We start from the raw sequence: 26457 nt of genomic DNA, 5'->3' as shown, positions 1-26457 counted from the left end.
GCCGAACTAACAACCCCTCTTTCGGAGATCAACATTTCCAGAAGGAGTTCATAATGAGAAGAACTCATTTGAAAAAGAAGAAGAAGTTCATAATGAGAAGAATTTGTTCAACTTTTTGCTAGATTACATCACAGAAGGAGATAAATTGTTATCCATAGTGGAAGAGTTCATAATGAGATGAACTAGTCCCAAAGAAGAAGAAGTTCATAATAAGAAGAATTTATTCAACATTTCCGTCTTAATCAAGAAAAGTCAACTGGACAAAAACTTATTGTTTTTTCGTCTTTGCTCTATTCTTGTTAACACAAGAATGAGCAAAAAGGGACAGCTGTGAACACTAAGTTTTTGTCTCATATTATTATTATTATTATTTTAATATTATTATTTAATAAATAATTTTATTACAAATCAGGCCAAATACAATAACCCGGAGCCCAAATTACAAAGGAAGTCTAACAGACCCGATCTAGATGAAGCTAGGGTTTCATCCCTATTTCCAGTCGCCATCAATCTCATCCGTTGGATCTCTCTAGATCTAATGGCCCAAAATGGATCTGGCTGAAACCCTAGGGTGATAATTTTGGCGTCGCCTCACCTTTCCATCTGCTCCGCCGCCTCCATTCAACCACTCTGCCGTTATGTTCCCCAACCAGTCGCTCCCATGACATCCACGCCACCAAAGCCTCTAGAAGACTCAAGGAGAGCCGTACACATCGCAATCTGGTGACTCACCAAGGACCCTCCTATGATAGATCCACTGAGAAGAACCTCAACGAGCCCTATAAAAGGACTCGATTTACATACAAAGAAAAAGAAAAAAAAGAGGAAAGAAGCAATAGAACCAATCTACCACCAGCAGTAAAAAACCGAAAGGAAAAGGAAGGAGAGAGCTTACAACGGTCATCGGAAAACCAAAATATCAAAGGTATAAATTTAGATCTAGAAAATTCTAGGAGTTTTTAGGAAAAACGGAGGTCGGATTCGGCTTTAGGGTGTTTCGATCTACGATTTGGGGGTATTTTTATATTTTTCGACCACCGTGAATACTGATCGGTGCCTGGAATAGTGATCGGCGGTGGTCGGAATAGTAACCGGAGTTATCGGCCGGTGACCGGCGATGGCCGACCGATGGCTAAGTTTAGAGAGAAGTGAGAGTTTCTCTCACAAAATGAAGATTTTAGGAATTTTGTGAATTTTAGGCTATTTAAGGTCTATTTATACCCTACTTAAAACTACATCGTTTTAGGGAGGGACTTCTATGTAATTTCCAACTGGGAAGAATCACGCGTGTAGCCATCCTAGTTTTGTAACTTTCTATTTCAGTCACTAAAATCAACTTCTAATTATTTCAATTCGGCTTTATAATTTTATTTAATTTATAATTTAGTCACTATTATTATACTTACATATTTATGGTAAATACTTTATTTAGTCCCTGGTAATTTTAATAAAATTTATTTTAACCCGAATAATTAATATTGAGGCTAAATTACACTGTTAGTACATATCTTTTTTAATAATTCAAATTAGGATCTTTAGGTTTTATATTTTATATATTTGTCACTGTTTTTTTTATATAATTTTCATTTTGTCTATTAATTTATATATCTTATATTTTAATCCTATAATTTTAGTTTTCTTTTTTTTTTCATTGCTTTATTTATTTATATGTTTAATTGCAATTTAATTTATATTATTATCATTTCAATTTCAATATGTTTAAATTATTACTTAAATCGTTATTGTTATTATTATTATTTAGTCATATTCATTTATTTATTTTAGTTGTTTTTTTATTAAAATCCTATTTGTAAATTTAATTTTATAAATTACTTTTAAAAAATAATATTTTAATATATATTTATTTTTCAATATTAAAAAAAGACAGTCTTAAAGCAACTAGATGTTCATTTTCTGATATTTTTAAATAAATAAATATTTTACTTTTATAAATTATATATATTAATCTTTTTTTTATTTTTAGATAAATGTTTTATTAATTTTTTTAATACTACGAAAAGAGTTGTCTTAAAGTACCTAGAAGTCTTTTTTTGGAATTTCTAAATAAATAAATATTTTATTTATAAAAATAAAATTATTTTGAAATAACAGAATTATAAATTAAATACATATTTGAATATTTAAATTTCTAATAATAGAGACAATTTATAATTAATAAGTACTAATTTTGAGCATTGTGCGGGTGTTAATCCTTCCCCAAACGTAATCGACCACGAATCCTTTTTTATTATTAAAAAGAATGAATTTTTGGTTAAAACACATACCAGTTTATCTTTTAACTGATGTTTTCTTAAAAACTCTTTTAAAATATAATTTTTAGGTATTTGACCTGCCTGATCCAAAAGGCCGATGGCGACTCCCAAAACATTTTTAAAAATCCATTTATTCACACATCACTTTTCCCGCCAAGTAAAAATTTCGTACCCGGGCGAAAACCGGTTACGACATTTTGTAATTGAAATTGATGTGGGAGATTAATTTTGATTATTTATCATATGGACAGAACAAACTGATCAAGTAAAATTTTTTTTTATTGTCCTTGTCCCTTTTGATTATTCTCTTAGTGTCTTCAAAATTTCCTTCTTTACAAATGCATTTATCAGGTGAAGCTGAGGCCATCCTTGCTAGAGCCCAAGCTACAGCTAAAGGAATTGCCTTGGTGTCTCAGTCCTTAAAGGAAAATGGGGGAGTTGAGTTGAGATTCTTCCATCATTGTCATTGTGTGTGCATGTGTGCATATTAGGTGCCTCAACTTTTTAATCATTCCTGAAACTATTACAGGATTCAAATAAGATTTCTCCGTCTACTTTTATGGTATCTTGTATTTCCTGTGATGGGATTGGAAAACGTGTTGGGATCATTGTGATACTTATAAATGTTAAATACTCTATGCCTAAGAGTGGCAAAACTTCCATAATTCTAGGAGTTTTTAGGAAAAACGGAGGTCGGATTCGGCTTTAGGGTGTTTCGATCTACGATTTGGGGGTATTTTTATATTTTTTGACCACCGTGAATAGTGATCGGTGGTGGTCGGAATAGTAACTGGCAGTAACCGACCGGTGACCGGCGATGGCCGACCGATGGCTAAGTTTAGAGAGAAGTGAGAGCTTCTCTCGCAAAATGAAGAAATGAGGAATTTTGTGAATTTTAGGCTATTTAAGGTCTATTTATACCCTTCTCAAAACTACGTCGTTTTAGGGAGGGACTTCTATGCAATTTCCAACTGGGAAGAATCACGCGTGTAGCCATCCTAGTTTTGTAACTTTCTATTTCAGTCACTAAAATCAACTTCTAATTATTTCAATTCGGCTTTATAATTTTATTTAATTTATAATTTAGTCACAATTATTATACTTATATATTTATGGTAAATACTTTATTTAGTCCCTGGTAATTGTAATAAAATTTATTTTAACCCGAATAATTAATATTGAGGCTAAATTACACTCCTAGTACATATCTTTTTTAATAATTCAAATTAGGATCTTTAGGTTTTATATTTTATATATTTGTCACTGTTTTTTTATATAATTTTCATTTTGTCTATTAATTTTTATATCTTATATTTTAATCCTATAATTTTAGTTTTCTTTTTTTTGTCATTGTTTTATTTATTTATAAGTTTAATTGCAATTTAATTTATATTATTATCATTTCAATTTTAATATGTTTAAATTATTACTTTAATCATTGTTGTTATTATTATTATTTAGTCATATTCATTTATTTATTTTATTTTTTTTATTAAAATCCTATTTGTAAATTTAATTTTATAAATTACTTTTAAAAAATAATATTTTAATATATATTTATTTTTCAATATTAAGAAATGACAGTCTTAAAGCAACTAGATGTCCATTTTCTGATATTTTTAAATAAATAAATATTTTACTTTTATAAATTATATATATTAATCTATTTTTTTATTTTTAGATAAATGTTTTATTAATTTTTTTAATACTACGAAAAGAGTTATCTTAAACACCTAGAATTCTTTTTCTGGTATTTCTAAATAAATAAATATCTTCTTTATAAAAATAAAATTATTTTGAAATAACAGAATTATAAATTAAATACATCTTTGAATATTTAAATTTCTAATAATAGAGACAATTTATAATTAATAAGTACTAATTTTGAGCATTGTGGGGGTGTTAATCCTCCCCAAACGTAATCGACCACGAATCCTTTTTTATTATTAAAAAGAACGAATTTTTGGTTAAAACGCAGACCAGTTTATCTTTTAACTGATGTTTTCTTAAAAACTCTTTTAAAAGATAATTGTTAGATATTCGACCTACCTGATCCAAAAGGCCGATGGCGACTCCCAAAACATTTTTAAAAAACCATTTATTCACACATCACTTTTCCCGCCAAGTAAAAATTTCGTACCCGGACGAAAACCGGTTACGACATTTTGTAATTGAAATTGATGTGGGAGATTAATTTTGATTATTTATCATATGGACAGAACAAACTGATCAAGTAACAATTTTTTTATTGTCCTTGTCCCTTTTGATTATTCTCTTAGTGTCTTCAAAATTTCCTTCTTTACAAATGCATTTATCAGGTGAAGCTGAGGCCATCCTTGCTAGAGCCCAAGCTACAGCTAAAGGAATTGCCTTGGTGTCTCAGTCCTTAAAGGAAAATGGGGGAGTTGAGGTGAGATTCTTCCATCATTGTCATTGTGTGTGTCTGTGTGCATATTAGGTGCCTCAACTTTTTAATCATTTCTGAAACTATTATAGGATTCAAATCAGATTTCTCCGTCTACTTTTATGGTATCTTGTATTTCCTGTGATGGGATTGGAAAACGTGTTGGGATCATTGTGATCCTTATAAATGTTAAATACTCTATGTCTAAGAGTCGCAAAACTTCCATAATTCTAAGAGTTTTTAGGAAAAACGGAGGTCGGATTCGGCTTTAGGGTGTTTCGATCTACGATTTGGGGGTATTTTTATATTTTTTGACCACCGTGAATAGTGATCGGTGGTGGTCGGAATAGTAACTGGCAGTAACCGACCGGTGACCGGCGATGGCCGACCGATGGCTAAGTTTAGAGAGAAGTGAGAGCTTCTCTCGCAGAATGAAGAAATGAGGAATTTTGTGAATTTTAGGCTATTTAAGGTCTATTTATACCCTTCTCAAAACTACGTCGTTTTAGGGAGGGACTTCTATGCAATTTCCAACTGGGAAGAATCACGCGTGTAGCCATCCTAGTTTTGTAACTTTCTATTTCAGTCACTAAAGTCAACTTCTAATTATTTCAATTCGGCTTTATAATTTTATTTAATTTATAATTTAGTCACAATTATTATACTTATATATTTATGGTAAATACTTTATTTAGTCCCTGGTAATTGTAATAAAATTTATTTTAACCCGAATAATTAATATTGAGGCTAAATTACACTATTAGTACATATCTTTTTTAATAATTCAAATTAGGATCTTTAGGTTTTATATTTTATATATTTGTCACTATTTTTTTTATATAATTTTCATTTTGTCTATTAATTTATATATCTTATATTTTAATCCTATAATTTTAGTTTTCTTATTTTTGTCATTGTTTTATTTATTTATATGTTTAATTGCAATTTATTTTATATTATTATCATTTCAATTTCAATATGTTTAAATTATAACTTTAATCATTATTGTTATTATTATTATTTAGTCATATTCATTTATTTATTTTATTTGTTTTTTTATTAAAATCCTATTTGTAAATTTAATTTTATAAATTACATTTAAAAAATAATATTTTAATATATATTTATTTTTCAATATTAAGAAATGACAGTCTTAAAGCAACTAGATGTTCATTTTCTGATATTTTTAAATAAATAAATATTTTACTTTTATAAATTATATATATTAATCTATTTTTTTATTTTTAGATAAATGTTTTATTAATTTTTTTAATACTACGAAAAGAGCTGTCTTAAAGCACCTAGAAGACTTTTTCTGGTATTTCTAAATAAATAAATATCTTATTTATAAAAATAAAATTATTTTGAAATAACAGAATTATAAATTAAATACATCTTTGAATATTTAAATTTCTAATAATAGAGACAATTTATAATTAATAAGTACTAATTTTGGGCATTGTGGGGGTGTTAATCCTTCCCCAAACGTAATCGACCACGAATCCTTTTTTATTATTAAAAAGAACGAATTTTTGGTTAAAACGCAGACCAGTTTATCTTTTAACTGATGTTTTCTTAAAAACTCTTTTAAAAGATAATTTTTAGGTATTCGACCTACCTGATCCAAAAGGCTGATGGCGACTCCCAAAACATTTTTAAAAAACCATTTATTGACACATCACTTTTCCCGCCAAGTAAAAATTTCGTACCCGGGCGAAAACTGGTTACGACATTTTGTAATTGAAATTGATGTGGGAGATTAATTTTGATTATTTATCATATGGACAGAACAAACTGATCAAGTAACAATATTTTTATTGTCCTTGTCCCTTTTGATTATTCTCTTAGTGTCTTCAAAATTTCCTTCTTTACAAATGCATTTATCAGGTGAAGCTGAGGCCATCCTTGCTAGAGCCCAAGCTACAGCTAAAGGAATTGCCTTGGTGTCTCAGTCCTTAAAGGAAAATGGGGGAGTTGAGGTGAGATTCTTCCATCATTGTCATTGTGTGTGTCTGTGTGCATATTAGGTGCCTCAACTTTTTAATCATTTCTGAAACTATTATAGGATTCAAATCAGATTTCTCCGTCTACTTTTATGGTATCTTGTATTTCCTGTGATGGGATTGGAAAACGTGTTGGGATCATTGTGATACTTATAAATGTTAAATACTCTATGCCTAAGAGTCGCAAAACTTCCATAATTCTAGGAGTTTTTAGGAAAAACGGAGGTCGGATTCAGCTTTTGGGTGTTTCGATCTACGATTTGGGGGTATTTTTATATTTTTCGACCACCGTGAATAGTGATCGGTGGCTGGAATAGTGATCGGCGGTGATCGGAATAGTAACCGACGGTAACTGGCTGGTGACCGACGATGGCCGACCGATGGCTAAGTTTAGAGAGAAGTGAGAGCTTCTCTCGCAAAATGAAGAAATGAGGAATTTTGTGAAATTTAGGCTATTTAAGGTCTATTTATACCCTCCTCAAAACTACATCGTTTTAGGGAGGGACTTCTATGTAATTTCGAACTGGGAAGAATCACGCGTGTAGCCATCCTAGTTTTGTAACTTTCTATTTCAGTCACTAAAATCAACTTCTAATTATTTCAATTCGGCTTTATAATTTTATTTTATTTATAATTTAGTCACTATTATTATACTTACATATTCATGGTAAATACTTTATTTAGTCCCTGGTAATTTTAATAAAATTTATTTTAACCCGAATAATTAATATTGAGGCTAAATTACACTCTTAGTACATATCTTTTTTAATAATTCAAATTAGGATCTTTAGGTTTTATATTTTATATATTTGTCACTATTTTTTTATATAATTTTCATTTTGTCTATTAATTTATATATCTTATATTTTAATCCTATAATTTTAGTTTTCTTTTTTTGTCATTGTTTTATTTATTTATATGTTTAATAGCAATTTAATTTATATTATTATCATTTCAATTTCAATATGTTTAAATTATTACTTTAATCATTATTGTTATTATTATTATTTAGTCATATTCATTTATTTATTTTATTTGTTTTTTATTAAAATCCTATTTGTAAATTTAATTTTATAAATTACTTTTAAAAAATAATATTTTAATATATATTTATTTTTCAATATTAAGAAAAGACAGTCTTAAAGCAACTAGATGTTCATTTTCTGATATTTTTAAATAAATAAATATTTTACTTTTATAAATTATATATATTAATCTATTTTTTTATTTTTAGATAAATGTTTTATTAATTTTTTTAATACTACGAAAAGAGTTGTCTTAAAGCACCTAGAAGTCTTTTTCTGGTATTTCTAAATAAATAAATATCTTATTTATAAAAATAAAATTATTTTGAAATAACAGAATTATAAATTAAATACATCTTTGAATATTTAAATTTCTAATAATAGAGACAATTTATAATTAATAAGTACTAATTTTGGGCATTGTGGGTGTGTTAATCCTTTCCCAAACGTAATCGACCACGAATCTTTTTTTATTATTAAAAAGAACGAATTTTTGGTTAAAACGCACACCAGTTTATCTTTTAACTGATGTTTTCTTAAAAACTCTTTTAAAAGATAATTTTTAGGTATTCGACCTACCTGATCCAAAAGGCTGATGGCGACTCCCAAAACATTTTTAAAAAACCATTTATTGACACATCACTTTTCCCGCCAAGTAAAAATTTCGTACCCGGGCGAAAACTGGTTACGACATTTTGTAATTGAAATTGATGTGGGAGATTAATTTTGATTATTTATCATATGGACAGAACAAACTGATCAAGTAACAATTTTTTTATTGTCCTTGTCCCTTTTTATTATTCTCTTAGTGTCTTCAAAATTTCCTTCTTTACAAATGCATTTATCAGGTGAAGCTGAGGCCATCCTTGCTAGAGCCCAAGCTACAGCTAAAGGAATTGCCTTGGTGTCTCAGTCCTTAAAGGAAAATGGGGGAGTTGAGGTGAGATTCTTCCATCATTGTCATTGTGTGTGTCTGTGTGCATATTAGGTGCCTCAACTTTTTAATCATTCATGAAACTATTACAGGATTCAAATAAGATTTCTCCGTCTAGTTTTATGGTATCTTGTATTTCCTGTGATGGGATTGGAAAACGTGTTGGGATCATTGTGATACTTATAAATGTTAAATACTCTATGCCTAAGAGTCGCAAAACTTCCATAATTCTAGGAGTTTTTAGGAAAAACGGAGGTCGGATTCAGCTTTTGGGTGTTTTCGATCTACGATTTGGGGGTATTTTTATATTTTTCGACCACTGTGAATAGTGATCGGTGGTTGGAATAGTGATCGGCGGTGATCGGAATAGTAACCGGTGGTAACCGGCCGGTGACCGACGATGGCCGACCGATGGCTAAGTTTAGAGAGAAGTGAGAGCTTCTCTCGCAAAATGAAGAAATGAGGAATTTTGTGAAATTTAGGCTATTTAAGGTCTATTTATACCCTCCTCAAAACTACATCGTTTTAGGGAGGGACTTCTATGTAATTTCGAACTAGGAAGAATCACGCGTGTAGCCATCCTAGTTTTGTAACTTTCTATTTCAGTCACTAAAATCAACTTCTAATTATTTCAATTCGGCTTTATAATTTTATTTTATTTATAATTTAGTCACTATTATTATACTTACATATTCATGGTAAATACTTTATTTAGTCCCTGGTAATTTTAATAAAATTTATTTTAACCCGAATAATTAATATTGAGGCTAAATTACACTCTTAGTACATATCTTTTTTAATAATTCAAATTAGGATCTTTAGGTTTTATATTTTATATATTTGTCACTATTTTTTATATAATTTTCATTTTGTCTATTAATTTATATCTTATATTTTAATCCTATAATTTTAGTTTTCTTTTTTTGTCATTGTTTTATTTATTTATATGTTTAATAGCAATTTAATTTATATTATTATCATTTCAATTTCAATATGTTTAAATTATTACTTTAATCATTATTGTTATTATTATTATTTAGTCATATTCATTTATTTATTTTATTTGTTTTTTATTAAAATCCTATTTGTAAATTTAATTTTATAAATTACTTTTAAAAAATAATATTTTAATATATATTTATTTTTCAATATTAAGAAAAGACAGTCTTAAAGCAACTAGATGTCCATTTTCTGATATTTTTAAATAAATAAATATTTTACTTTTATAAATTATATATATTAATCTATTTTTTTTATTTTTAGATAAATGTTTTATTAATTTTTTTAATACTACGAAAAGAGCTGTCTTAAAGCACCTAGAAGTCTTTTTCTGGTATTTCTAAATAAATAAATATCTTATTTATAAAAATAAAATTATTTTGAAATAACAGAATTATAAATTAAATACATCTTTGAATATTTAAATTTCTAATAATAGAGACAATTTATAATTAATAAGTACTAATTTTGGGCATTGTGGGTGTGTTAATCCTTCCCCAAACGTAATCGACCACGAATCTTTTTTTATTATTAAAAAGAACGAATTTTTGGTTAAAACGCACACCAGTTTATCTTTTAACTGATGTTTTCTTAAAAACTCTTTTAAAAGATAATTTTTAGGTATTCGACCTACCTGATCCAAAAGGCCGATGGCGACTCCCAAAACATTTTTAAAAACCATTTATTCACACATCACTTTTCCCGCCAAGTAAAATTTCGTACCCGGGCGAAAACCGGTTACGACATTTTGTAATTGAAATTGATGTGGGAGATTAATTTTGATTATTTATCATATGGACAGAACAAACTGATCAAGTAACAATATTTTTATTGTCCTTGTCCCTTTTGATTATTCTCTTAGTGTCTTCAAAATTTCCTTATTTACAAATGCATTTATCAGGTGAAGCTGAGGCCATCCTTGCTAGAGCCCAAGCTACAGCTAAAGGAATTGCCTTGGTGTCTCAGTCCTTAAAGGAAAATGGGGGAGTTGAGGTGAGATTCTTCCATCATTGTCATTGTGTGTGTCTGTGTGCATATTAGGTGCCTCAACTTTTTAATCATTCCTGAAACTATTACAGGATTCAAATAAGATTTCTCCGTCTAGTTTTATGGTATCTTGTATTTCCTGTGATGGGATTGGAAAACGTGTTGGGATCATTGTGATACTTATAAATGTTAAATACTCTATGCCTCGAGTCGCAAAACTTCCATAATTCTAGGAGTTTTTAGGAAAAACAGAGGTCGGATTCGGCTTTAAGGTGTTTCGATCTACGATTTGGGGGTATTTTTATATTTTTCGACCACCGTGAATAGTGATCGGTGGTTGGAATAGTGATCGGCGGTGATTGGAATAGTAACCGATGGTAACCGGCCGGTGACCGACGATGGCCGACCGATGGCTAAGTTTAGAGAGAAGTGAGAGCTTCTCTCGCAGAATGAAGAAATGAGGAATTTTGTGAATTTTAGGCTATTTAAGGTCTATTTATACCCTCCTCAAAACTACGTCGTTTTAGGGAGTGACTTCTATGTAATTTCCAACTGGGAAGAATCACGCGTGTAGCCATCCTAGTTTTGTAACTTTCTATTTCAGTCACTAAAGTCAACTTCTAATTATTTCAATTCGGCTTTATAATTTTATTTAATTTATAATTTAGTCACTATTATTATATTTACATATTTATGGTAATACTTTATTTAGTCCCTGGTAATTTTAATAAATTTATTTTAACCTGAATAATTAATATTGAGGCTAAATTACACTATTAGTACATATCTTTTTTAATAATTCAAATTAGGATCTTTAGGTTTTATATTTATATATTTGTCACTATTTTTTTTATATAATTTTCATTTTGTCATATATCTTATATTTTAATCCTATAATTTTAGTTTTCTTTTTTGTCATTGTTTATTTATTTATATGTTTAATTGCAATTTATTTTATTATTATCATTTCAATTTCAATATGTTTAAATTATAACTTTAATCATTATTGTTATTATTATTAGTCATATTCATTTATTTATTTTATTTGTTTTTTATTAAAATCCTATTTGTAAATTTAATTTTATAAATTACATTTAAAAAATAATATTTTATATATTTATTTTCAATATTAAGAAATGACAGTCTTAAAGCAACTAGATGTTCATTTTCTGATATTTTTAAATAAATAAATATTTTACTTTTATAAATTATATATATTAATCTATTTTTTTATTTTTAGATAAATGTTTTATTAATTTTTTTAATACTACGAAAAGAGCTGTCTTAAAGCACCTAGAAGACTTTTTCTGGTATTTCTAAATAAATAATATCTTATTTATAAAAATAAAATTATTTTGAAATAACAGAATTATAAATTAAATACATCTTTGAATATTTAAATTTCTAATAATAGAGACAATTTATAATTAATAAGTACTAATTTTGGGCATTGTGGGGGTGTTAATCCTTCCCCAAACGTAATCGACCACGAATCCTTTTTTATTATTAAAAAGAACGAATTTTTGGTTAAAACGCAGACCAGTTTATCTTTTAACTGATGTTTTCTTAAAAACTCTTTTAAAAGATAATTTTTAGGTATTCGACCTACCTGATCCAAAAGGCTGATGGCGACTCCCAAAACATTTTTAAAAAACCATTTATTGACACATCACTTTTCCCGCCAAGTAAAAATTTCGTACCCGGGCGAAAACCGGTTACGACATTTTGTAATTGAAATTGATGTGGGAGATTAATTTTGATTATTTATCATATGGACAGAACAAACTGATCAAGTAACAATTTTTTTATTGTCCTTGTCCCTTTTGATTATTCTCTTAGTGTCTTCAAAATTTCCTTATTTACAAATGCATTTATCAGGTGAAGCTGAGGCCATCCTTGCTAGAGCCCAAGCTACAGCTAAAGGAATTGCCTTGGTGTCTCAGTCCTTAAAGGAAAATGGGGGAGTTGAGGTGAGATTCTTCCATCATTGTCATTGTGTGTGTCTGTGTGCATATTAGGTGCCTCAACTTTTTAATCATTCCTGAAACTATTACAGGATTCAAATAAGATTTCTCCGTCTAGTTTTATGGTATCTTGTATTTCCTGTGATGGGATTGGAAAACGTGTTGGGATCATTGTGATACTTATAAATGTTAAATACTCTATGCCTCGAGTCGCAAAACTTCCATAATTCTAGGAGTTTTTAGGAAAAACAGAGGTCGGATTCGGCTTTAAGGTGTTTCGATCTACGATTTGGGGGTATTTTTATATTTTTCGACCACCGTGAATAGTGATCGGTGGCTGGAATAGTGATCGGCGGTGATCGGAATAGTAACCGACGGTAACTGGCCGGTGACCGACGATGGCCGACCGATGGCTAAGTTTAGAGAGAAGTGAGAGCTTCTCTCGCAAAATGAAGAAATGAGGAATTTTGTGAAATTTAGGCTATTTAAGGTCTATTTATACCCTCCTCAAAACTACATCGTTTTAGGGAGGGACTTCTATGTAATTTCGAACTGGGAAGAATCACGCGTGTAGCCATCCTAGTTTTGTAACTTTCTATTTCAGTCACTAAAGTCAACTTCTAATTATTTCAATTCGGCTTTATAATTTTATTTAATTTATAATTTAGTCACTATTATTATATTTACATATTTATGGTAAATACTTTATTTAGTCCCTGGTAATTTTAATAAAATTTATTTTAACCCGAATAATTAATATTGAGGCTAAATTACACTATTAGTACATATCTTTTTTAATAATTCAAATTAGGATCTTTAGGTTTTATATTTTATATTTGTCACTATTTTTTTATATAATTTTCATTTTGTCTATTAATTTATATATCTTATATTTTAATCCTATAATTTTAGTTTTCTTATTTTTGTCATTGTTTTATTTATTTATATGTTTAATTGCAATTTATTTTATATTATTATCATTTCAATTTCAATATGTTTAAATTATAACTTTAATCATTATTGTTATTATTATTATTTAGTCATATTCATTTATTTATTTTATTTGTTTTTTTATTAAAATCCTATTTGTAAATTTAATTTTATAAATTACATTTAAAAAATAATTTTTAATATATTTATTTTTCAATATTAAGAAATGACAGTCTTAAAGCAACTAGATTTCATTTTCTGATATTTTAAATAATAAATATTTTACTTTTATAAATTATATATATTAATCTATTTTTTATTTTAGATAAATGTTTTATTAATTTTTTAATACTACGAAAAGAGCTGTCTTAAAGCACCTAGAAGACTTTTTCTGGTATTTCTAAATAAATAAATATCTTATTTATAAAAATAAAATTATTTTGAAATAACAGAATTATAAATTAAATACATCTTTGAATATTTAAATTTCTAATAATAGAGACAATTTATAATTAATAAGTACTAATTTTGGGCATTGTGGGGGTGTTAATCCTTCCCCAAACGTAATCGACCACGAATCCTTTTTATTATTAAAAGAACGAATTTTTGGTTAAAACGCAGACCAGTTTATCTTTTAACTGATGTTTTCTTAAAAACTCTTTTAAAAGATAATTTTTAGGTATTCGACCTACCTGATCCAAAAGGCTGATGGCGACTCCCAAAACATTTTTAAAAAACCATTTATTGACACATCACTTTTCCCGCCAAGTAAAATTTCGTACCCGGGCGAAAACCGGTTACGACATTTTGTAATTGAAATTGATGTGGGAGATTAATTTTGATTATTTATCATATGGACAGAACAAACTGATCAAGTAACAATTTTTTATTGTCCTTGTCCCTTTTTATTATTCTCTTAGTGTCTTCAAAATTTCCTTCTTTACAAATGCATTTATCAGGTGAAGCTGAGGCCATCCTTGCTAGAGCCCAAGCTACAGCTAAAGGAATTGCCTTGGTGTCTCAGTCCTTAAAGGAAAATGGGGGAGTTGAGGTGAGATTCTTCCATCATTGTCATTGTGTGTGTCTGTGTGCATATTAGGTGCCTCAACTTTTTAATCATTTCTGAAACTATTATAGGATTCAAATCAGATTTCTCCGTCTACTTTTATGGTATCTTGTATTTCCTGTGATGGGATTGGAAAACGTGTTGGGATCATTGTGATACTTATAAATGTTAAATACTCTATGCCTAAGAGTCGCAAAACTTCCATAATTCTAGGAGTTTTTAGGAAAAACGGAGGTCGGATTCGCTTTTGGGTGTTTCGATCTACGATTTGGGGGTATTTTTATATTTTTCGACCACCGTGAATAGTGATCGGTGGCTGGAATAGTGATCGGCGGTGATCGGAATAGTAACCGACGGTAACTGGCCGGTGACCGACGATGGCCGACCGATGGCTAAGTTTAGAGAGAAGTGAGAGCTTCTCTCGCAAAATGAAGAAATGAGGAATTTTGTGAAATTTAGGCTATTTAAGGTCTATTATACCCTCCTCAAAACTACATCGTTTTAGGGAGGGACTTCTATGTAATTTCGAACTGGGAAGAATCACGCGTGTAGCCATCCTAGTTTTGTAACTTTCTATTTCAGTCACTAAAATCAACTTCTAATTATTTCAATTCGGCTTTATAATTTTATTTTATTTATAATTTAGTCACTATTATTATACTTACATATTCATGGTAAATACTTTATTTAGTCCCTGGTAATTTTAATAAAATTTTTTTAACCCGAATAATTAATATTGAGGCTAAATTACACTCTTAGTACATATCTTTTTAATAATTCAAATTAGGATCTTTAGGTTTTATATTTTATATTTGTCACTATTTTTTTATATAATTTTCATTTTGTCTATTAATTTATATATCTTATATTTTAATCCTATAATTTTAGTTTTCTTTTTTTTGTCATTGTTTTATTTATTTATATGTTTAATAGCAATTTAATTTATATTATTATCATTTCAATTTCAATATGTTTAAATTATTACTTTAATCATTATTGTTATTATTATTATTAGTCATATTCATTTATTTATTTTATTTGTTTTTATTAAAATCCTATTTGTAAATTTAATTTTAAAAATTACTTTTAAAAAATAATATTTTAATATATATTTATTTTTCAATATTAAGAAAAGACAGTCTTAAAGCAACTAGATGTTCATTTTCTGATATTTTTAAATAAATAAATATTTTACTTTTATAAATTATATATATTAATCTATTTTTTTATTTTTAGATAAATGTTTTATTAATTTTTTTAATACTACGAAAAGAGTTGTCTTAAAGCACCTAGAAGTCTTTTTCTGGTATTTCTAAATAAATAAATATCTTATTTATAAAAATAAAATTATTTTGAAATAACAGAATTATAAATTAAATACATCTTTGAATATTTAAATTTCTAATAATAGAGACAATTTATAATTAATAAGTACTAATTTTGGGCATTGTGGGGGTGTTAATCCTTCCCCAAACGTAATCGACCATGAATCTTTTTTTATTATTAAAAAGAACGAATTTTTGGTTAAAACGCAGACCAGTTTATCTTTTAACTGATGTTTTCTTAAAAACTCTTTTAAAAGATAATTTTTAGGTATTCGACCTACCTGATCCAAAAGGCCGATGGCGACTCCCAAAACATTTTTAAAAAACCATTTATTCACACATCACTTTTCCCGCCAAGTAAAAATTTCGTACCCGGGCGAAAACCGGTTACGACATTTTGTAATTGAAATTGATGTGGGAGATTAATTTTGATTATTTATCATATGGACAGAACAAACTGATCAAGTAACAATATTTTTATTGTCCTTGTCCCTTTTGATTATTCTCTTAGTGTCTTCAAAATTTCCTTATTTACAAATGCATTTATCAGGTGAAGCTGAGGCCATCCTTGCTAGAGCCCAAGCTACAGCTAAAGGAATTGCCTTGGTGTCTCAGTCCTTAAAGGAAAATGGGGGAGTTGAGGTGAGATTCTTCCATCATTGTCATTGTGTGTGTCTGTGTGCATATTAGGTGCCTCAACTTTTTAATCATTCCTGAAACTATTACAGGATTCAAATAAGATTTCTCCGTCTAGTTTTATGGTATCTTGTATTTCCTGTGATGGGATTGGAAAACGTGTTGGGATCATTGTGATACTTATAAATGTTAAATACTCTATGCCTCGAGTCGCAAAACTTCCATAATTCTAGGAGTTTTTAGGAAAAACAGAGGTCGGATTCGGCTTTAAGGTGTTTCGATCTACGATTTGGGGGTATTTTTATATTTTTCGACCACCGTGAATAGTGATCGGTGGTTGGAATAGTGATCGGCGGTGATCGGAATAGTAACCGGTGGTAACCGGCCGGTGACCGACGATGGCCGACCGATGGCTAAGTTTAGAGAGAAGTGAGAGCTTCTCTCGCAAAATGAAGAAATGAGGAATTTTGTGAAATTTAGGCTATTTAAGGTCTATTTATACCCTCCTCAAAACTACATCGTTTTAGGGAGGGACTTCTATGTAATTTCGAACTGGGAAGAATCACGCGTGTAGCCATCCTAGTTTTGTAACTTTCTATTTCAGTCACTAAAATCAACTTCTAATTATTTCAATTCGGCTTTATAATTTTATTTTATTTATAATTTAGTCACTATTATTATACTTACATATTCATGGTAAATACTTTATTTAGTCCCTGGTAATTTTAATAAAATTTATTTTAACCCGAATAATTAATATTGAGGCTAAATTACACTCTTAGTACATATCTTTTTTAATAATTCAAATTAGGATCTTTAGGTTTTATATTTTATATATTTGTCACTATTTTTTTATATAATTTTCATTTTGTCTATTAATTTATATATCTTATATTTTAATCCTATAATTTTAGTTTTCTTTTTTTGTCATTGTTTTATTTATTTATATGTTTAATAGCAATTTAATTTATATTATCATTTCAATTTCAATATGTTTAAATTATTACTTTAATCATTATTGTTATTATTATTATTTAGTCATATTCATTTATTTATTTATTTGTTTTTTTTATTAAAATCCTATTTGTAAATTTAATTTTATAAATTACTTTTAAAAATAATATTTTAATATATATTTATTTTTCAATATTAAGAAAAGACAGTCTTAAAGCAACTAGATGTCCATTTTCTGATATTTTTAAATAAATAAATATTTTACTTTTATAAATTATATATATTAATCTATTTTTTTTATTTTTAGATAAATGTTTTATTAATTTTTTTAATACTACGAAAAGAGCTGTCTTAAAGCACCTAGAAGTCTTTTTCTGGTATTTCTAAATAAATAAATATCTTATTTATAAAAATAAAATTATTTTGAAATAACAGAATTATAAATTAAATACATCTTTGAATATTTAAATTTCTAATAATAGAGACAATTTATAATTAATAAGTACTAATTTTGGGCATTGTGGGTGTGTTAATCCTTTCCCAAACGTAATCGACCACGAATCTTTTTTTATTATTAAAAAGAACGAATTTTTGGTTAAAACGCACACCAGTTTATCTTTTAACTGATGTTTTCTTAAAAACTCTTTTAAAAGATAATTTTTAGGTATTCGACCTACCTGATCCAAAAGGCCGATGGCGACTCCCAAAACATTTTTAAAAAACCATTTATTCACACATCACTTTTCCCGCCAAGTAAAAATTTCGTACCCGGGCGAAAACCGGTTACGACATTTTGTAATTGAAATTGATGTGGGAGATTAATTTTGATTATTTATCATATGGACAGAACAAACTGATCAAGTAACAATATTTTTATTGTCCTTGTCCCTTTTGATTATTCTCTTAGTGTCTTCAAAATTTCCTTATTTACAAATGCATTTATCAGGTGAAGCTGAGGCCATCCTTGCTAGAGCCCAAGCTACAGCTAAAGGAATTGCCTTGGTGTCTCAGTCCTTAAAGGAAAATGGGGGAGTTGAGGTGAGATTCTTCCATCATTGTCATTGTGTGTGTCTGTGTGCATATTAGGTGCCTCAACTTTTTAATCATTCCTGAAACTATTACAGGATTCAAATAAGATTTCTCCGTCTACTTTTATGGTATCTTGTATTTCCTGTGATGGGATTGGAAAACGTGTTGGGATCATTGTGATACTTATAAATGTTAAATACTCTATGCCTCGAGTCGCAAAACTTCCATAATTCTAGGAGTTTTTAGGAAAAACAGAGGTCGGATTCGGCTTTAAGGTGTTTCGATCTACGATTTGGGGGTATTTTTATATTTTTCGACCACCGTGAATAGTGATCGGTGGTTGGAATAGTGATCGGCGGTGATCGGAATAGTAACCGGTGGTAACCGGCCGGTGACCGACGATGGCCGACCGATGGCTAAGTTTAGAGAGAAGTGAGAGCTTCTCTCGCAAAATGAAGAAATGAGGAATTTTGTGAATTTTAGGCTATTTAAGGTCTATTTATACCCTCCTCAAAACTACGTCGTTTTAGGGAGGGACTTCTATGTAATTTCCAACTGGGAAGAATCACGCGTGTAGCCATCCTAGTTTTGTAACTTTCTATTTCAGTCACTAAAATCAACTTCTAATTATTTCAATTCGGCTTTATAATTTTATTTTATTTATAATTTAGTCACTATTATTATACTTACATATTCATGGTAAATACTTTATTTAGTCCCTGGTAATTTTAATAAAATTTATTTTAACCCGAATAATTAATATTGAGGCTAAATTACACTCTTAGTACATATCTTTTTTAATAATTCAAATTAGGATCTTTAGGTTTTATATTTTATATATTTGTCACTGTTTTTTTATATAATTTTCATTTTGTCTATTAATTTATATATCTTATATTTTAATCCTATAATTTTAGTTTTCTTTTTTTGTCATTGTTTTATTTATTTATATGTTTAATTGCAATTTATTTTATATTATTATCATTTCAATTTCAATATGTTTAAATTATTACTTTAATCATTATTGTTATTATTATTATTTCGTCATATTCATTTATTTATTTTATTTGTTTTTTATTAAAATCCTATTTGTAAATTTAATTTTAAAAATTACTTTTAAAAAATAATATTTTAATATATATTTATTTTTCAATATTAAGAAATGACAGTCTTAAAGGAACCAGATGTCAATTTTTCTGATATTTTTAAATAAATAAATATTTTACTTTTATAAATTATATATATTAATCTATTTTTTTATTTTAAGATAAATGTTTTATTATTTTTTTTAATTCTACGAAAAGAGCTGTCTTAAAGCACTAGAAGTCTTTTTCTGGTATTTCTAAATAAATAAATATCTTATTTATAAAAATAAAATTATTTTGAAATAACAGAATTATAAATTAAATACATCTTTGAATATTTAAATTTCTAATAATAGAGACAATTTATAATTAATAAGTACTAATTTTGGGCATTGTGAGGGTGTAAATCTTTCCCCAAACGTAATCGACCACGAATCCTTTTTTATTATTAAAAAGAACGAATTTTTGGTTAAAACGCACACCAGTTTATCTTTTAACTGATGTTTTCTTAAAAACTCATTTAAAAGATAATTTTTAGGTATTCGACCTACTTGATCCAAAAGGCCGATGGCGACTCCTAAAACATTTTTAAAAAACCATTTATTCACACATCACTTTTCCCGCCAAGTAAAAATTTCGTACCCGGGCGAAAACCGGTTACGACATTTTGTAATTGAAATTGATGTGGGAGATTAATTTTGATTATTTATCATATGGACAGAACAAACTGATCAAGTAACAATTTTTTATTGTCCTTGTCCCTTTTGATTATTCTCTTATTGTCTTCAAAATTTCCTTCTTTACAAATGCATTTATCAGGTGAAGCTGAGGCCATCCTTGCTAGAGCCCAAGCTACAGCTAAAGGAATTGCCTTGGTGTCTCAGTCCTTAAAGGAAAATGGGGGAGTTGAGGTGAGATTCTTCCATCATTGTCATTGTACGTGTCTGTGTGCATATTAGGTGCCTCAACTTTTTAATCATTCCTGAAACTATTACAGGATTCAAATAAGATTTCTCCGTCTACTTTTATGGTATCTTGTATTTCCTGTGATGGGATTCGAAAACGTGTTGGGATCAATGTGATACTTATAAATGTTAAATACTCTATGCCTCGAGTCGCAAAACTTCCATAATTCTAGGAGTTTTTAGGAAAAACAGAGGTTAGATTCGGCTTTAAGGTGTTTCGATCTACGATTTGGGGGTATTTTTATATTTTTCGACCACCGTGAATAGTGATCGGTGGCTGGAATAGTGATCGGAGGTGATCAGAATAGTAACCGATGGTAACCGGCCGGTGACCGACGATGGCCGACCGATGGCTAAGTTTAGAGAGAAGTGAGAGCTTCTCTCGCAAAATGAAGAAATGAGGAATTTTGTGAATTTTAGGCTATTTAAGGTCTATTTATACCCTCCTCAAAACTACGTCGTTTTAGGGAGGGACTTCTATGTAATTTCCAACTGGGAAGAATCACGCGTGTAGCCATCCTAGTTTTGTAACTTTCTATTTCAGTCACTAAAATCAACTTCTAATTATTTCAATTCGGCTTTATAATTTTATTTAATTTATAATTTAGTCACTATTATTATATTTACATATTTATGGTAAATACTTTATTTAGTCCCTGGTAATTTTAATAAAATTTATTTTAACCCGAATAATTAATATTGAGGCTAAATTACACTATTAGTACATATCTTTTTTAATAATTCAAATTAGGATCTTTAGGTTTTATATTTTATATATTTGTCACTGTTTTTTTTATATAATTTTCATTTTGTCTATTAATTTATATATCTTATATTTTAATCCTATAATTTTAGTTTTCTTTTTTTGTCATTGTTTTATTTATTTATATGTTTAATTGCAATTTATTTTTTATTATTATCATTTCAATTTCAATATGTTTAAATTATTACTTTAATCATTATTGTTATTATTATTATTTAGTCATATTCATTTATTTTTTTTATTTTTTTTTATTAAAATCCTATTTGTAAATTTAATTTTATAAATTACTTTTAAAAAATAATATTTTAATATATATTTATTTTTCAATATTAAGAAATGACAGTCTTAAAGCAACTAGATGTCCATTTTCTGATATTTTTAAATAAATAAATATTTTACTTTTATAAATTATATATATTAATCTATTTTTTTATTTTTAGATAAATGTTTTATTAATTTTTTTAATTCTACGAAAAGAGCTGTCTTAAAGCACCTAGAAGTCTTTTTCTGGTATTTCTAAATAAATAAATATCTTATTTATAAAAATAAAATTATTTTGAAATAACAGAATTATAAATTAAATACATCTTTGAATATTTAAATTTCTAATAATAGAGACAATTTATAATTAATAAGTACTAATTTTGGGCATTGTGGGGGTGTTAATCCTTCCCCAAACGTAATCGACCACGAATCCTTTTTTATTATTAAAAAGAACGAATTTTTGGTTAAAACGCACACCAGTTTATCTTTTAACTGATGTTTTCTTAAAAACTCTTTTAATAGATAATTTTTAGGTATTCGACCTACCTGATCCAAAAGGCCGATGGCGACTCCCAAAACATTTTTAAAAACCCATTTATTCACACATCACTTTTCCCGCCAAGTAAAAATTTCGTACCCGGGCAAAAACCGGTTACGACATTTTGTAATTGAAATTGATGTGGGAGATTAATTTTGATTATTTATCATATGGACAGAACAAACTGATCAAGTAACAATTTTTTTATTGTCCTTGTCCCTTTTGATTATTCTCTTATTGTCTTCAAAATTTCCTTCTTTACAAATGCATTTATCAGGTGAAGCTGAGGCCATCCTTGCTAGAGCCCAAGCTACAGCTAAAGGAATTGCCTTGGTGTCTCAGTCCTTAAAGGAAAATGGGGGAGTTGAGGTGAGATTCTTCCATCATTGTCATTGTACGTGTCTGTGTGCATATTAGGTGCCTCAACTTTTTAATCATTCCTGAAACTATTACAGGATTCAAATAAGATTTCTCCGTCTACTTTTATGGTATCTTGTATTTCCTGTGATGGGATTCGAAAACGTGTTGAGATCAATGTGATACTTATAAATGTTAAATACTCTATGCCTCGAGTCGCAAAACTTCCATAATTCTAGGAGTTTTTAGGAAAAACAGAGGTTAGATTCGGCTTTAAGGTGTTTCGATCTACGATTTGGGGGTATTTTTATATTTTTCGACCACCGTGAATAGTGATCGGTGGCTGGAATAGTGATCGGAGGTGATCAGAATAGTAACCGATGGTAACCGGCCGGTGACCGACGATGGCCGACCGATGGCTAAGTTTAGAGAGAAGTGAGAGCTTCTCTCGCAAAATGAAGAAATGAGGAATTTTGTGAATTTTAGGCTATTTAAGGTCTATTTATACCCTCCTCAAAACTACGTCGTTTTAGGGAGGGACTTCTATGTAATTTCCAACTGGGAAGAATCACGCGTGTAGCCATCCTAGTTTTGTAACTTTCTATTTCAGTCACTAAAATCAACTTCTAATTATTTCAATTCGGCTTTATAATTTTATTTAATTTATAATTTAGTCACTATTATTATATTTACATATTTATGGTAAATACTTTATTTAGTCCCTGGTAATTTTAATAAAATTTATTTTAACCCGAATAATTAATATTGAGGCTAAATTACACTATTAGTACATATCTTTTTTAATAATTCAAATTAGGATCTTTAGGTTTTATATTTTATATATTTGTCACTGTTTTTTTTATATAATTTTCATTTTGTCTATTAATTTATATATCTTATATTTTAATCCTATAATTTTAGTTTTCTTTTTTGTCATTGTTTTATTTATTTATATGTTTAATTGCAATTTATTTTTTATTATTATCATTTCAATTTCAATATGTTTAAATTATTACTTTAATCATTATTGTTATTATTATTATTTAGTCATATTCATTTATTTTTTTTATTTTTTTTTTATTAAATCCTATTTGTAAATTTAATTTTATAAATTACTTTTAAAAAATAATATTTTAATATATATTTATTTTTCAATATTAAGAAATGACAGTCTTAAAGCAACTAGATGTCCATTTTCTGTTATTTTTAAATAAATAAATATTTTACTTTTATAAATTATATTATTAATCTATTTTTTTTTTTAGATAGAAATGTTTTATTAATTTTTTTAATTCTACGAAAAGAGCTGTCTTAAAGCACCTAGAAGTCTTTTTCTGGTATTTCTAAATAAATAAATATCTTATTTATAAAAATAAAATTATTTTGAAATAACAGAATTATAAATTAAATACATCTTTGAATATTTAAATTTCTAATAATAGAGACAATTTATAATTAATAAGTACTAATTTTGGGCATTGTGGGGGTGTTAATCCTTCCCCAAACGTAATCGACCACGAATCCTTTTTTATTATTAAAAAGAACGAATTTTTGGTTAAAACGCACACCAGTTTATCTTTTAACTGATGTTTTCTTAAAAACTCTTTTAATAGATAATTTTTAGGTATTCGACCTACCTGATCCAAAAGGCCGATGGCGACTCCCAAAACATTTTTAAAAACCCATTTATTCACACATCACTTTTCCCGCCAAGTAAAAATTTCGTACCCGGGCAAAAACCGGTTACGACATTTTGTAATTGAAATTGATGTGGGAGATTAATTTTGATTATTTATCATATGGACAGAACAAACTGATCAAGTAACAATTTTTTTATTGTCCTTGTCCCTTTTGATTATTCTCTTATTGTCTTCAAAATTTCCTTCTTTACAAATGCATTTATCAGGTGAAGCTGAGGCCATCCTTGCTAGAGCCCAAGCTACAGCTAAAGGAATTGCCTTGGTGTCTCAGTCCTTAAAGGAAAATGGGGGAGTTGAGGTGAGATTCTTCCATCATTGTCATTGTGCGTGTCTGTGTGCATATTAGGTGCCTCAACTTTTTAATCATTCCTGAAACTATTACAGGATTCAAATAAGATTTCTCCGTCTACTTTTATGGTATCTTGTATTTCCTGTGATGGGATTGGAAAACGTGTTGGGATCATTGTGATACTTATAAATGTTAAATACTCTATGCCTCGAGTCGCAAAACTTCCATAATTCTAGGAGTTTTTAGGAAAAACAGAGGTCGGATTCGGCTTTAAGGTGTTTCGATCTACGATTTGGGGGTATTTTTATATTTTTCGACCACCGTGAATAGTGATCGGTGGCTGGAATAGTGATCGGCGGTGATTGGAATAGTAACCGGTGGTAACCGGCCGGTGACCGACGATGGCCGACCGATGGCTAAGTTTAGAGAGAAGTGAGAGCTTCTCTCGCAAAATGAAGAAATGAGGAATTTTGTGAATTTTAGGCTATTTAAGGTCTATTTATACCCTCCTCAAAACTACGTCGTTTTAGGGAGGGACTTCTATGTAATTTCCAACTGGGAAGAATCACGCGTGTAGCCATCCTAGTTTTGTAACTTTCTATTTCAGTCACTAAAATCAACTTCTAATTATTTCAATTCGGCTTTATAATTTTATTTAATTTATAATTTAGTCACTATTATTATATTTACATATTTATGGTAAATACTTTATTTAGTCCCTGGTAATTTTAATAAAATTTATTTTAACCCGAATAATTAATATTGAGGCTAAATTACACTATTAGTACATATCTTTTTTAATAATTCAAATTAGGATCTTTAGGTTTTATATTTTATATATTTGTCACTGTTTTTTTATATAATTTTCATTTTGTCTATTAATCTATATATCTTATATTTTAATCCTATAATTTTAGTTTTCTTTTTTTGTCATTGTTTTATTTATTTATATGTTTAATTGCAATTTATTTTATATTATTATCATTTCAATTTCAATATGTTTAAATTATTACTTTAATCATTATTGTTATTATTATTATTTAGTCATATTCATTGTTTTATTTTATTTGTTTTTTATTAAAATCCTATTTGTAAATTTAATTTTATAAATTACTTTTAAAAAATAATATTTTAATATATATTTATTTTTCAATATTAAGAAATTACAGTCTTAAAGCAACTAGATGTCCATTTTCTGATATTTTTAAATAAATAAATATTTTACTTTTATAAATTATATATATTAATCTATTTTTTATTTTTAGATAAATGTTTTATTATTTTTTTTAATTCTACGAAAAGAGCTGTCTTAAAGCACCTAGAAGTCTTTTTCTGGTATTTCTAAATAAATAAATATCTTATTTATTAAAATAAATTATTTTGAAATAACAGAATTATAAATTAAATACATCTTTGAATATTTAAATTTCTAATAATAGAGACAATTTATAATTAATAAGTACTAATTTTGGGCATTGTGGGGGTGTTAATCCTTCCCCAAACGTAATCGACCACGAATCCTTTTTTTATTATTAAAAAGAACGAATTTTTGGTTAAAACGCACACCAGTTTATCTTTTAACTGATGTTTTCTTAAAAACTCTTTTAATAGATAATTTTTAGGTATTCGACCTCCTGATCCAAAAGGCCGATGGCGACTCCCAAAACATTTTTAAAAACCCATTTATTCACACATCACTTTTCCCGCCAAGTAAAAATTTCGTACCCGGGCGAAAACCGGTTACGACATTTTTGTAATTGAAATTGATGTGGGAGATTAATTTTGATTATTTATCATATGGACAGAACAAACTGATCAAGTAACAATTTTTTTATTGTCCTTGTCCCTTTTGATTATTCTCTTATTGTCTTCAAAATTTCCTTCTTTACAAATGCATTTATCAGGTGAAGCTGAGGCCATCCTTGCTAGAGCCCAAGCTACAGCTAAAGGAATTGCCTTGGTGTCTC

The 26457-nt window shown here is 28.1% G+C and overlaps 1 pseudogene; it reads left to right on the top strand.

Moving 5' to 3' along the window:
- LOC120155236 overlaps positions 1-26457 on the top strand; it is a 50043-nt pseudogene that overhangs the window by 14796 nt on the left and 8790 nt on the right.

The sequence above is a fragment of the Hibiscus syriacus genome, unplaced genomic scaffold (genome assembly GCF_006381635.1).
Source record: "Hibiscus syriacus cultivar Baekdansim isolate YM2019G1 unplaced genomic scaffold, ASM638163v2 tig00111166_pilon, whole genome shotgun sequence".
NCBI classification, from domain to species: Eukaryota; Viridiplantae; Streptophyta; class Magnoliopsida; order Malvales; family Malvaceae; genus Hibiscus; species Hibiscus syriacus.
Note: the sequence above shows the minus strand (reverse complement) of the source record. Positions and strands in the feature narration are given on the sequence as shown.